Here is a 14,749-nt window from a genome sequence, read left to right as displayed (position 1 = left end):
AAGCTGCAAAACCTAGCTTTGAAAAACTGGCTTTTTTTCACATCTGTTTTACATAAAAGTTTACCAAACACTCTAATACTGCTTTTTTTTTTCAAAAGCACTTTTACAAAAAAGTTTACCAAACACTCTGCTGCTTTATTTCACAGCTGCTTATTCTCACAGCACAGCAGAAGCAGCTTTTTTTCAAAGCACAGCAATACCAAACCAGCCCTTAGTCAGCAACAAGGCCACAACTACGAGGCTCCTGCCAAAGACAAGTAGTAAGCACAAGGCATGCTATTCAACAACACGTGGTGGACATGCAAGTAGGGGGCATGGAATTCGAACTCTATGTTAAGTGATATATAGGATTTCAATATAAGGAAAGATTTTTCAATGTGACCGAAACACGAAATAGTATACGTATTATTATGCAAATTGCGAGATATGTGTGTTATTAAAAAAAAATAAAAAATTCCACCACTTATATAAAAACACATAATATATCACTCGTGTTCCAGTCACAATGAAATTTTTTTTCAATATAAGTAGTGATATTCACACACATATATTTTTATTTTTTACACATGCTTTTTAATTTGCAGCAATCTGATCGAATGAAATAATGAAAATCAATAATCAAAATTAATAAAGATGTTTAAGAAGTAAAATACATGGGTGAATAACATTACGCTTCCAATATTTCCTCTTCGCATTAAACAACCTTGACTTATAGCTTCCCCACCACAAAACAAGGGACTTTCTTAGATGTTTCAGATATATGAGTACTTTGAATATTTTGACCGTTAGTTTTTTATTTAAAAATATAAAAAACCAAGATTTAACAATTAAAATATCTAAAATTTCGGAGCGGAACATTTAAAATCTAAATTTTTTAACAGAAGTCCTAGTTCGTTTTGTGAAGTACATATGAGTTTATTGTTTAAGGGATGTGTTATTCACATACTCATTTTTACTTCTTACACATCCTTTGTAAATGTTTGCTTTTTGATCTTCTTTAATCAAATTGGTCCAATGGTTGCAAATTAAGAGGGTTTGTGAGAAGTAAAAAAGAATGTGCAGATAGCAAATCCCTTATTTAAAAAGCGGTCCCAGAAAATGACTAAACAACCCACAAATCTTTGAATGGCTACCGGTGGGTCTTAGGTATGGTTTGGGATTAAGGTGATTTAAAAAAAAAACTGGTATGAAAAAAAGCTGGAAGAGTTTTTGGAGTTTGGTAAACACCCCCAAAACAACTTTATTTCAAAGTTTTAGATTAAAAAAAAAAATAATAAAAAAAAAAAAAAAAAAGAAGCTAAAAATGGGAAGTTGCAAAAGGCAGCTTCAAAAATAAGCTTCTTGTGAAAACACGAAGCTACAGTGATTTTATTAATGAAACTTCCAAATTCCCAAACCTACCCTCACTTTCTGGTTCGAGCTCTCTTTCTCTAGCTCTTTCTCTCTCTGTTCAAGCTCGATCTCTGCCTCTCATCTGGTTTGAGCACTCTTCATCAATAAAAATGTAAATTTCCTTTTTTCAACCTTTATTTCTGGGTAATTAGAATATTGAATTGAATAATTGGAAGGTAGAATTGGAAGATTTGGATTTCTGGGTAATCTGGGTGATATGCGATTCTAGGTAATCTAGGTTTCAGAGTGATGTGGTTGGCGATGATGAACTTCTTCAACGACATGGAAGACCACGGCTCCACCATGGCCATGGAAGCGCAAACCCGATCTTAGTTGCAGTGACCAGCCTGACTGCCCCAACAAAACCCAAAGCTTGAAGTTCCCCATAACAGTCCATTGGCTGCCTAAACTAAAATTCAAACCCCACAAAATTTCAACGACAACCCCTCCATTGGCAAGGAGAAAACCAATGAGTTTGAAGCCAAGGTTGACCTCGAAGACAAAGATGAGGAGGAAGATTACAAAGAAGAAGAAGAAGACGATGAAAAGTTTAATGGGATCACAAGGGGAAGGGGATTTGAGAGATGACAAGGGCAAAGGGAATAAAAAATTCTGATTCCATAATAAAACAAAAGATAAAGAGTAATAGTTTTATAGTAAATAGATATTTTAAATGCTGAATTATATGTTGAATGTTGGATTATGATTTTTTGTTAAACGTTGGATTGTATGTTTAAGTTAAAGTTTATAAATATTTTTCTTTTAAAAATAAAGTATATTTAGTAATTCACCTTTATTTGTTAAGAAAAATTAAATTAATAGCACATCTAGTATTATACCCTTTTTTATTGTTTCACATAGTCACAACTATTTTACATAAAAGTTTACCAAACACTATCATACTGCTTTTTTTTTTTTTTCCAAAAGCACTTTTACAAAAAAGTTTACCAAACACTCTGCTGCTTTATTTCACAGCTATTTATTCTCACAGCACAACAAAAGCAGCTCTTTTTCAAAGCACAGTAATACCAAACCAGCCCTCACTTTATCATTTTGAAGTTAATTTGTTACTCTTCTTATAGCAATTCCACTCTAAAAAAATGCACTGGCAACCAGCCCATTTAATCCACTCAAATGAATAGTAATTTACCCCAATGAACAATAATTGGCCAAATGTATCTTCAGTCCTAAAAAATGCGCTAGCCTAAAGTCTAGTCAATTCGTATTAAAATATTATTAATTTTTTTTATTATAAAATAATAAGAAAAATATTTATAATTTCATAATAGGATTTTTAACCAATCTAGTCACACCGCATGTCATTATCAGAAAGTACTATTTTGTGGATAGATTTTCGATAAGATTTTGATCCAATCCCGATGCCCTACGTGTCACTATCTGTTTACAACCCCTTAGAATAGATTTTGATAAGATTTTCAACCAATCACGTAGTGCCACGTGGCATTATCCACAACCTCATCCTTTTTTTTGTTCTCCATATACACCCTACATCCATCCTAATTCATACACCAAATTCAAACTAGCTCAGAATCCTTCTTCATCGTTTTTAAATCTTGAGTTCTTGCAATATCTTTTTCAAGGAGATTGTATGAAATCGATGAGCAACAGAAAAAATTGTTGGCAGTACAAGAAGAATTGTTCAATCTCGAGGATGGTGGAAATGAGGCGTTTGTAATGGAAGAGGATGAGGATGATGAGCATAGAAGGCAGAGAGCCTCACATTCCTGTCGTGTCATGCAAGATGTGGGTCAAATCTCCAAACCTAGATGTGCCGCAAACTTAGATAGAAATAGGGAAATATGAGGTAAAGATCTCTTGGAAGATTAATTTATCGCCAACAGTTTATTCCTTGATTATATTTTTAGACATTGTTTTAGAATACAACGAAGTTTGTTCAACAAAATCATGATTTCTATTTGCAACCATGATCCATACTTTGTGCAAGAAAATGATGCTTTTCATGTTCTAGGTCTTTTTCCTGAGCAAAAAATTACTGCTGCCTTGCGGATGCTTGCATATGAAGCATCTGCTAATTAAGTGGATGAGATAGTGATGATGGGAAAATCAATTGTTCTAGAGTCTTTGATGAGATTTTGTTTAGCAATAGAAGTCCTCTACAGTAATGAGTACCTTTAGAAAACCACAACAATGGACCTGGAAAGGCTTTTAAAGAAGGGTGAGATGCGAGGCTTTCCTGGCATGATTAGAAGCATTGATTGTATGCACTAAACCTGTAAAAACTATCCAAGTGTGTGGCAAGGAGCTTATGGGTATCATTTTCGAAGCGGTGGCATCATTTGATACATGGATTTGACATGCTTTTTTGGGTATTCCAGGAGCTCAAAATGACCTCAATGTCTTTGCCCAATCTCCAATGTTCGACAAGGTGCAGCAAGAAAAAACATTGAAAGTCACATATTGGGTCAATGGACATAAACACGAAGGAGCATACTACCTAGCAGACAACATTTACGCAAGGTGGACAACGTTCATCAAAATAGCGCCACATCCATAAAGTGAAAAGGAAAAAAACTTCGCAAGATGTCAAGAGGGGTGTAGGAAGGATGTGGAGCATTGTTTTGGTATCCTGCAAGCTCATTGGGTGATTGTCAAGGTTGTTGCCAGATTGTTTGATGTTGAGGCTCTTCGATCCATCATGATGACGTGTATCATTGTCCACAACATGATTGTGGAAGATGAGTATGATTATGATGCCATCAATGAATACAAGCCGGACATGATAAACAATTCCAAAACACGTATATATTGTGCTTATGACCGCACCAAAGATCTCGTGCAACACGAGCCATTGGAAAGGGATGAATGTTACATTCAATTAATCATTGATCGGTACACTTCAATGCAACAACCATACGTGCACTTAAGACGTCAAAGTGACTTGATTGAGCACTTGTGGGGATTGAAAAAAGGTGAAGAAACTTAAAAGGAGCTTGTGGTCGAAGAATAAAGTTCTTAGTTTATTTGGTGTGTTTTTTTTTAAGTTTTATTTCGTGAGTTTATGTAATTTTATTTGGTATGTTTTTTTAAGTTTATTTGGTGAGTTTATATAATTTTATTTGGTGTGTTTTTTTAAGTTTTATTTGGTGTGTTTATGTATTTTATTTCAATGTCCAAAGATATTTAGAATTCGGAGACATTCTTACTAGAAGCTTGTTTATAGTGTCACGATCTGCTTGAGCCATCATTTCTTCTCTAAGCATCTCCATTTCTCGATTAAGTACTACTCTTTGTCTCTCATTAGCCGCATCATGTCTCTCAGTAGCTGCTAAGATTGCTTGCATAGTCACAACTTTTGCCTCATCTCTAGCAGCTTCCCACGCCATGGTCAGTTCACCTTGGCAAGCAAGTTCGTCTATATATTTTGTGTAGTCATTCTTGGAAGAACACCCTTTTTTTCTTTGCCACCTTTTTACCTTGAGGCCTTAGGGCCTGATGAGTCGGCTTCGGCACTGCTTCAGGTGTCACTTCCCACTTTTCAAATGTGTCGCCTTCTTGTTGGGCAGGGTCTGCTTCTGGCGAACTGTGTATAGGGATGCTGTGGATGACAACTTCTGGACCGGTTGGCACAAGTTTGTATCTGGGACAATCTTTGACAACATTCCAACATTCTCATCTAGTGAATGATTTGTTTTTGCTGTTCGCATTGTACCATGTTTGTGCTTGAAGTGTTTATAAAATGTGAGATAAGACAATATTATAAAATGCGGGTGTAATACAAATAAATAAATAAAAATATTGATATGGGTGGAATACAAATAAATAAATAAAAATATTATCAACTGATCGCTAAACTTCTGCCACTACTCAGATTAGAGGAAGCATGAGATAGGGCGTTTTTCCAACTAGTAAGCGAGTTATTGAGTTTTTTCCAACGACCTTGAAGACCTTGACTACTTCTTACGTCTTCTCCAAGCCTTTCGCAAAACATTGTAGTAATTCTACTCCACAGTTCTCGCAACTGCCTCTCATTACCTGTAATCGAGTCATGAGTAATTTGAACTCAACATTCACACAACGTAACATCTTCGATGACCGTCCAAGTAGCCATTTTTTGCACACAAAAGTATATGAAAGCTTTGGTTCAAAGTGTTGTAAATATTGAAATGTGGTGTAAGGTGGAAGATGATGGTTAGGTATTTATAGAAAAAATAATAAATTTTTGTTTTATTTTTTTTATATTTTTAATATTTTTTTTAATAATTTTTATTAAATTAATTAATATGGACCATTGGATTTAAAAAAGATTGAAATCCAACAACCCAGAATTGGCTACGTGACCAACAGTAAGAATTCTGACATTTTTTTTTTTTATATGTTTTTTTGCCGAAAATCTAGACCATTGATCTAGGAATCGGATGGTCCATATGTTGCCACGTCACTAGCCTTTGGGTTTGAATTTCAAAATTTTTTTCCAGTTGGACATCCAACTGCCGAATATGCGCCACGTGGCTATGTCATGTGCCTCTTTAGTGCATCTGCATCGATGGGGCCCATCATCTGTTTTCTGTCAAGAACATGTGCCCACGTGCGCTTGTTTCTCCCGCGCCTAACGCAAAAAAAATGTATGGGCTTCGCTAACGTCATGATAATGTCAGCATGACGTCAGATAGGCCGGTTCCTCACTCAGTCCATTTTGGGCCGGCCTACAAGCTGGCTTGGGCTAGCCTACAAGCTGGCTTGGGCTAGCCTATCTTGCTCAGCTGGAGGGGTTTTACACGATGCCAGCCTATTTTTTTAGCTTTGGAACCTATTTTGTTGAGCAACTCCATTCCTAAAACCCCCTTAGTCAAGAGTCAATTCAATCCACCCAAATGAATAGTAATTGACTGCAATGAATAGTAACTGCCCAAGTGCACCTCCACGCCTAAATTGAATAGCCTAGTCAATTCATATTAAAATATTGGGTAAAGTACAACAAAACTACCTCAACTATTGGCGTTACGACACTTTCATACCTAATTTTTTAAATTGACAATGTCATACCTCATCTTTAGAATTTGATCCAATATTATACCTTCGTTAGCTTGTCCGTGAATTGGCCAGTTAAATGCTGACATGGCTTGTTCCGGGGCCCAATTCCTCGCCCATATGGATTCCACGTGGCACCACACCCAATTTTTTCCCACCAAATGGTATCCACGTCAGAAAATATATTTGGTTATTATTATTTTTTTTTGGTAATTTGAATTTTCCAGCCTAAAAAAAAAAAAAAAAACCTGTGATATACCATTTTAAGCACAAATTATCATCGCTAAGCACATATTATATCATCATTGACCTCAAATTTGAAAAATCTCACCTAAAAATAATGATATAACCACAATAACAACAAAACAAGTGTATTCAAGCACAAACTACTCATCATTTGTAAGAAAAATATGAAATAGACCAAATTAAGCATAGAACCTGCTTAATTATCCAGAAATTGTTAAACTTGTTCAAAAAACTAACAGAATTCATCTAGCATCTCCAACCAACATTACAAAACCTACTGAATTCATAAAAATCTACTACATCATCCATTTAATTCACAAAAGACCTATTGGATGTATAAAACATGTTCTAACTTTACAATTCCTTCACAAAAAACAACCATCTGTGCAAAAAACGTGGTGGCTGGGTTGGTTGGTATTTCGGTGCTTGGTGCTTTTGGATGATTTAGTTAATGGATTGCTTGGTCTTTCTCTGCTTGGTGCTTCTAGGTGATTTAGCTACTGATTGTGATGCCTAAATTCAAAGTTCATTTAGAGACCAAGCAAGCTTTTTAACTAAATCCAAATGTTTTACAACTAAGGAAATGGTTAAGTTTTTACCTTTGTTTCCCTTGTCCTCTTTTTAGGTGCAGTTTGTCCTTGAGCAAATGTGGATGCCTACAAAGTAGAAAATGATGTTAAAGCATTAAGAGTGTAATATGATGTTAAAGCCAACAAAAACAAACCCTAATTAAAAGCCAACAACAAACATAAGCAATTGCATTTTAACCTAACAAACCATTCTATATGCAACTAATGCACAACATTCTATATGCAATTAATTGCATTTTAAAAGCCAACAACAAAAACCAATGCACAACATTCTATATGCAACTATATGCAATTGCAACAAACAACAACTATATGCAAACAGCCAAAGCACAATAACCATTTCTCAACAACAACAAACCACAACAAACCACCTTATCTTCACAAGAATAAACAAAGCAACAAACCCACTATCCAACCACCTTATCTTCACAACAATAAACAAAGCAACAAAGCGACCAACCCATTATCCAACAACTTAGTAACCATTTCAAATTAAGAAAGCATAAACCACCTTTTCAAACAAGAATAAACAATGCTAGAAGAATAAACAAAACCCACATTCAACCCATTCCAACACCATAGGAACCATTTCGAATTAACAAAGCATAAATCCACCTTTTCAAACAAGAATAAACAATGCTAGAAGAATAAACAAAACCCACATTCAACCCATTCCAACACGTCAGGTACCATTTCAGATTCACAAAGCATGAACCCAATTTTCAAACGAGAATAAACAAAAAATAAGTCCACTATACATTTGGAATCATCAAAAGCACAAAAAACTTACAATAGGTAGGCGTCGTTTCATCGGGATCATTGCGCACGTACCACCCCATGGTGAATCCTTCGATTTTCCTTCGAAGCCAATGGAACCCAGATGAAAGCCTCTTCCAACACCAACGAAGTCAGGGAAGTGAGTCGACAAGATGATTTGGGTTTTTTGCTGAATTTCTGATCTGATTGATCGAGATTTGGAGCCGTGAGAACTAAGGTTAAGGTTCTTGATTTTCTGGAATTGGGAATGGGGAATTAGATCGACAGGATTTGGGTATCAGGGGGAGGGAAACCAATTCGATAGGCACACTTTACAACGTTCCCTTACTTTTTTTATTTTTTTTTTAATTTTAATTTTAATTTTAATGGAATATCCACATGTCGTCCTGTGAGAAAGCCACATGTATTAGGAATCTAGCTAGATGCCACTTGGCGGGAAAACATTGGGTGTGGTGCCACGTGGAATCCATCTAGGCGAGGAACTGGGCCTCGGATCAAGCCATGTCAGCATTTAACTGATCAATTCACGAACAAGCTAACGGAGGTATAACATTGGACCAAATTCTAAAGATGAGGTATGACATTGTCAATTTTAAAAGATGAGGTATGAAAGTGTCATGACACCAATAGTTGAAGTAGTTTTTTGTACTTTACCCTAAAATATTATTAACTTCTTTTATAAAATAAAAAAAAAAATTATTTTTAATTTTGGATAAGATTTTTAACCAATCTTGTTACGTGACGTGTCATTATTCGAAAGTACAATTTTTGTGGATGGATTTTTAAGTAAAATTTTAATTAATTTAATGGCACCACATATCATAATTTTGGAAGAATTTTAGGGATAGATTTCCGATAAGATTTTGAACCAATATCGTCGTGTCACATGTCAGTATCTGTTTAGAATCCTTTAGAAATAGATTTTGATAAGATTTTTTACCACTCAAGTCGTGCCACGTGGCATTATGTGCAACCTCATCCCTTCTTTTTGTCCATATAAACCCTACATCCATCTTAATTCATACAAGAAACTCAAACTAGCTCATATGCCTTCTTCATTGTTTATAAATTTTGAGTTCTTACAATGTCTTCTTCAAGGAGATTGTATGAAATCGATGAATAAGAGAAAAAATTGTTTGAGGACCAGGAAGAATTGTTCAATCTCTAGGATGGTGCAATTGAGGTGTTCGTAATGAAAGAGGAAAATGATGATGAACTTAGAAGGGAGAGAGCCTCACATTCTCGTCGTGCCATGTAAGCTGTGAGTGAGATCTCCAAGCCCAGGCATTCCACAAACTTGGATGGAAAGAGGGAAAGACGAGATAAGGATCTCTTGGATGATTATTTTTTTTCCCCAACAGTGTATTCCCTGATGATGTTTTTAGACATTGTTTTAGAATGCAACGAAGTTTGCTCAACAAAATCATGATTTCTGTTTACAACCATGATCCATAATTTATGCAAAAAAAAAAAGGATGCTTTTCATGTTATAAGTCTCATTCCTTAGCAAAAAAAAATTAATGTCGCCTTGCGGATACTTGCATATGGAGCATCTGTAAACCAAGTGGATGAGATTACGAGGATGGCAAAATCAACTATTCTAGAGTCCCTGATGAGGTTTTGCTCCGTAATCGAAATCTATCCACACAAATGAGTACCTCCGGAAACCCATGACAATGGATCTACGAAGTCTTCTGAAGAAGACTGAGATGCGAGGCTTTCCTGGCATGATTGAAAGCATCGTTGTATGCACTGGACCTCGAAAAACTGCCGCGTGGCAAGGAGCTTATGGCAACAGAGAATGAACCAAAAGTATCATTTTTTTAGGGGTGGCATAATTTGTTACATGGATTTGGCATGTTTTTTTTGGTGTTTTAGGAGCTCAAAATGACCTCAATGTCCTTGCCTAATCTCCAATGTTCGACGAGGCGCTGCAAGGAAAAGCATCGAAAGTCACATATTGGGTCAATGGAACTAATGGCGTGTTTACATATGGGGAAAGGATATGGCGGAATGGGAGTCATTCTCCATTCCTGATTATTCCTCCATTTACCAACTTAAGCAAAATGCACAGTTCTATAGGCCTCATGTAAATTTAGGAATTCAATTCCTGATATCGTTGGAATTGGATTACCTGGACAAAGGTAGTATTTGGAATCTGAGGAGAAGGCTCCATCCTAAATCAAATTATTCTTCCCAAAATGCCCTTCACCTTCAGTACTCTTTTCCATCGCTTTTGCACTTTACTTTTATCGCTTGCGCCACACCTTCCATCTCCCCGTGTAGCCATGCCTTACTCCCCTGCCACTGCCTCACAAAACTCAACCCCTAAATTGGATTCAAGAATTTATCACCCAAACCCCAGATAATAAACCCACAGATCCAGTGAAGAAATCACTCAAAACCTAGAAAATCTTGAAATTGAAATACTTGGTAGGTATGAGGGATGGTGATTATGGGGTAGGTTGAGTGGGAAAGATGAAAGCGAGGGGGTAAAGGGGAAGGAGAAATTTTTATCTTTTGCTGGGGAAGATGAAAGTGAGGAGTGGTGATTATGAGAGTCTGTTGGCTTGACTCACCGCCTCACCATTTCCAGTATATAAACAACTCCTTCTCTCTCCCATTTTAACTCTTCACTTTAATCAAATTAATAAAAATAACTAATGAAAATATTATTAAAAAAATACATGGGAAAGAAATAAAACAAAATGAATAAGGGTATTTGATAGGAGCATATTCATGCGACTTAAATGGCTTGTTCTCGTGCATTTACGTTATGTTTCTTTAGTTATTTTAGTACTTTAAGCTATTTTCGTGTGTTTATAGGTCCAAAGGGCTAAAGGAGCAAAAAGATGCATTTTGGAGACTTTTGGAGCACTTTTGGGCTAAGGATGGATAGCTTATGCTTGGAGCCAAAGTGTTGGACGAAATTGAAGACCTAATTGAAGACCAAAGTGTTGGAACCTTGTTCTCTTTAGTTTTAGGACATTTAAAACCTTTCCTAATCCCAATCATGCCATGCATAACACACATCCATTCTAACACATTGTCATTGCACATGCATTTCCTTCATTAGTTAATTCACATGCTCCATACTTATCATCACCACTCATTACTTATCACATATCATCACCACTTATCACTTATCATTCACCACTTATCATATCATACATTCATTTATCACTTATCATAATCATTCACTTATCACTTAACATATCATACACTTATCACTTATCACCTACTTCACCTACAACATCCACCTACTTCACCTACAACATCCACCTACTTCACCTACAAATGACATAGCCATATGTTCCCTCCACTACTCCTATAAATACCCTTGCATTCATTCATTCATGATCATCTCATTTTTCATACACAACACACCACAAACACTTCCATCTTCTCCCTAGCCGTGAGTCTCTCCATTTTCTGCACCATTCCCTTCCCTTTCTCCTCCATTTCTTCCATTTCCATAATCCCCCAATCCATTCAACACACCAACAACATCCCTTAGTCCTTGTGCTACAACGAAGACGAAGAGAAGAAGGCCTAAACGTTCATACAATTCACGTTTGAGTTGTTGGAATGTTTACGCGTTTCTTTGATTTCAATGTTTAAATTCAATTCTCTTTGTTTTGTAATATGAGGAATGGAAGAGAAGAGTGCCTAAACGTTCATACAATTCAAGTTTGAGTTGTTGGAATGTTTAGGTGTTTCTTTGATTTCAAAGTTATGAGGAACTAAACCCTTTTTGGCTAGGGGTGATTTCAATACCATGATTATTTATGTGATATGAATTGATGAATTCCGGTTATGAACTCTTGATTCGTGAATGCAATTGGCTTAACTATTTGATGATTAACTTATTTGTGTTTGTTGATTGAGGGTCGACACTTAATTAGCATGCATGAATATGTGGCTAAAGTTTAAGAAGGTTTCACATAATCGTTACTAGCTTATACTTGAAAGTAGTGAAGGTCGCTTGTCACGATCGCGTTAAGTTTAATTCTTAGCATGAGTAACATGATGTCATAGTTGCAAATGCTTTGTCAATGCTTATGGTTTTCATTATTCTTAATGATCTTCGATTGTATCTCTATTATGATGACATGTAGGGAACTTTTGAGAATGTTTTGGGTTGTCGAATGATGCCATCCAATCCAATAATATAAGGAAAATCTGAGGGTTAACTAGTGATGTCACGGTTAATTTGGGGCATTGTCGTTCATAATTCAATGAAGGAATAACTGGAAATTGATTCATATGCATAAATATCATGTGTAGAGAAAGAACCCTTCGCTAGCTTCCCATCCATTCATTTCCGTCAAATCCATATTTACAATTTGTTTTGTTTCCAAGTATTCATTTTAGTTTAAATTCGTCCAAATCCAATTCCCCCCTATTTCGTTGAAATCTTAGTCTTAATCTTTCTTATTTTTAGTTTTGCTTTCTTCGAGCATTAAATAGTGTTTTATATTGTGTTTTTATGTTTTTAAGTCAATTTAGAAGGATTTAGCAAGCCCTCCTAATCCCCGGTCTAGAACGATCCCTCACTTATCCATTCGACTACAATTGTCAAACGAGGGTTTAATTTGAGTGTCAAGTAATTTTCACATCAGTATTTTAGTAATCATATTAATTTCTATTCTGATTTAGGTGAATTAGTAAACAACTTATATGAATTTCGTTTCATTTTTACTCCGATTCTAGAACATTTAAGTAAAGAGCTTCAACAAGAATCCAATTTTGACTCCTTCTCAATCCAATTCCTCCTCAATTTAATTCCTCATCAATCCAATTCATCTATTTTGATTATGGTTATGTAAATGCGCCCTAAGTACAAAGGAGCATACTACCTAGCAGACGACATTTATCCAAAGTGGACATTGTTTGTCAAAACAATGTTAAGTCCACAAAGTGAAAAGGAAAAACAGTTCGCAAGATGTCAAGAAGGGTGTAGGAAGGATGAGGAGCCTTGTTTTGGTATCCTGCAAGCTCGTTGGGCGATTGCCAAGGGTGTTGCTAGAATTTTTTTTTTTATAAATTTTTTAAGCCGAAAAACCTGGACCGTTGATCTGGAAATCGAACGGTCTAGATTTTGCCACATCACTAACCATTGGGTTTGAATTTCAAATTTTTTTGACCATTGGAAAACTAACAGTCTAAAAAACTAGCTGTTGGAAATCCAACAGCCATTGTTGCGCCACGTGGCCCATCATCTCGCGTCACTTAGTGCACCTGCAACACGAGCTTGTACTTCTGTGCGTTGTCGGGAACGCGCGCGTACGCGAAAAAAATTAATCACATGGCTGACATCAACCTGATGTTAAATACGTTGGGTATTGGTCAACCAATTTTCTGCTAGGCATGTTGATGGCCTCCCTCGAAGCCCAACTGATTGGATGGGGTGGAGTGGGTTTTTTTTTGGTTGGGGGAGGTGGGGGGTGGTGGGTTAAAGGTTTGTTGCCCAACTAATTTGTGGAGGGCTTGAGTTGACCTTACGCTTAAACCATCAGAAAAGTGAAAACGATTCTAAGAAATAAAAGAAATAAGTTCATAAAGATTTTACTTGTTGGATTGTACCCATGTCCGTATTTTGTAAGTATCTTGGTTCATGTTAGAAAATTTTAAAGCACGAAAGAAACCAATATCGATGACTCGCGGTATATTTGCACTTAAGCTTTGATATTCCGTGCCTATCATTAAAATGACGTAATTTTGAATAAACATGTTCTAGGCGTCTAAATGTTAATTCAAATTGAAATACATGTTTTATATTAAAAAAAGTACATGTTGATTGAGAGGTTGCATTTTATATTTGGTTTGCTCACCGGAAAACAACGTGATATGTATGGCTGATGAATGGTTACTTAACCAATTAAAAAAAAAGGTAATTATTCACTTATAAAATAGAGAAGATTAATGTAAGAAATTAATTAACCCTTCTTTCCTCCATCATCCACTGAAATTAGTACAATTTAGAAACGATTCCTGTAGTTGATTTTTTTTTTGTTGGAATAAGATGTTTTATTAACACACGATAAGATAATACAAAAGACAACTCAAAATGATTCATTTAAAATTCAAATGTGAAAATAAAAAAATATAAGTTTCATTGATACGCAGTTTGAATACAATCATGAAATATAAACAAAAATATGACAACAACAAAAACCTACCAAAATTTTATTGCTTGGCCTCAACCATTTTCGTCCTATTTTCTGAAAACTACTTGTAATTTGAGATGATTGAACACATACAAGAGTTTTAGAGTGGGTTTGTAAGAGAAAGATATAAAACCATTAATTCGTGGTTGTGATCGATGGTAATGCAAAGGACCTACCACCAATAATCTAAAACTAAAGGACGCAGCTTGTCTGTCCTTCTGATTGGATGCCTTTCTCATTTCTTCATTTTTTATACGGTCACGATTAAGCCACATCAATATTTTATATTAATTTTTTTATAGAGATAATAAGATAAAAAACAATAGGAATATAAAATGTTGACGTGGTTTAACCGTGACCATACAAATAGGAGAAGATGGGAAGGGTACCCAATCATGAGGCCAGACAATGTGTGTAACATCCCACGTTGCCTAGGGGAGTGATCCTTAAATGTATATTCCCATCATTACCTAGCACGAGGCCTTTTGGGAGCTCACTGGCTTCGGGTTCCGTAGGAACTCCGAAGTTAAGCAAGAAGGAGGCTAGAGCAATCCCATGATGGGT

This window comes from Pyrus communis, chromosome 14 (genome assembly GCF_041283825.1).
Source record: "Pyrus communis isolate YQ-2024b chromosome 14, ASM4128382v1, whole genome shotgun sequence".
Classification (NCBI taxonomy): Eukaryota; Viridiplantae; Streptophyta; class Magnoliopsida; order Rosales; family Rosaceae; genus Pyrus; species Pyrus communis.
Note: the sequence above shows the minus strand (reverse complement) of the source record.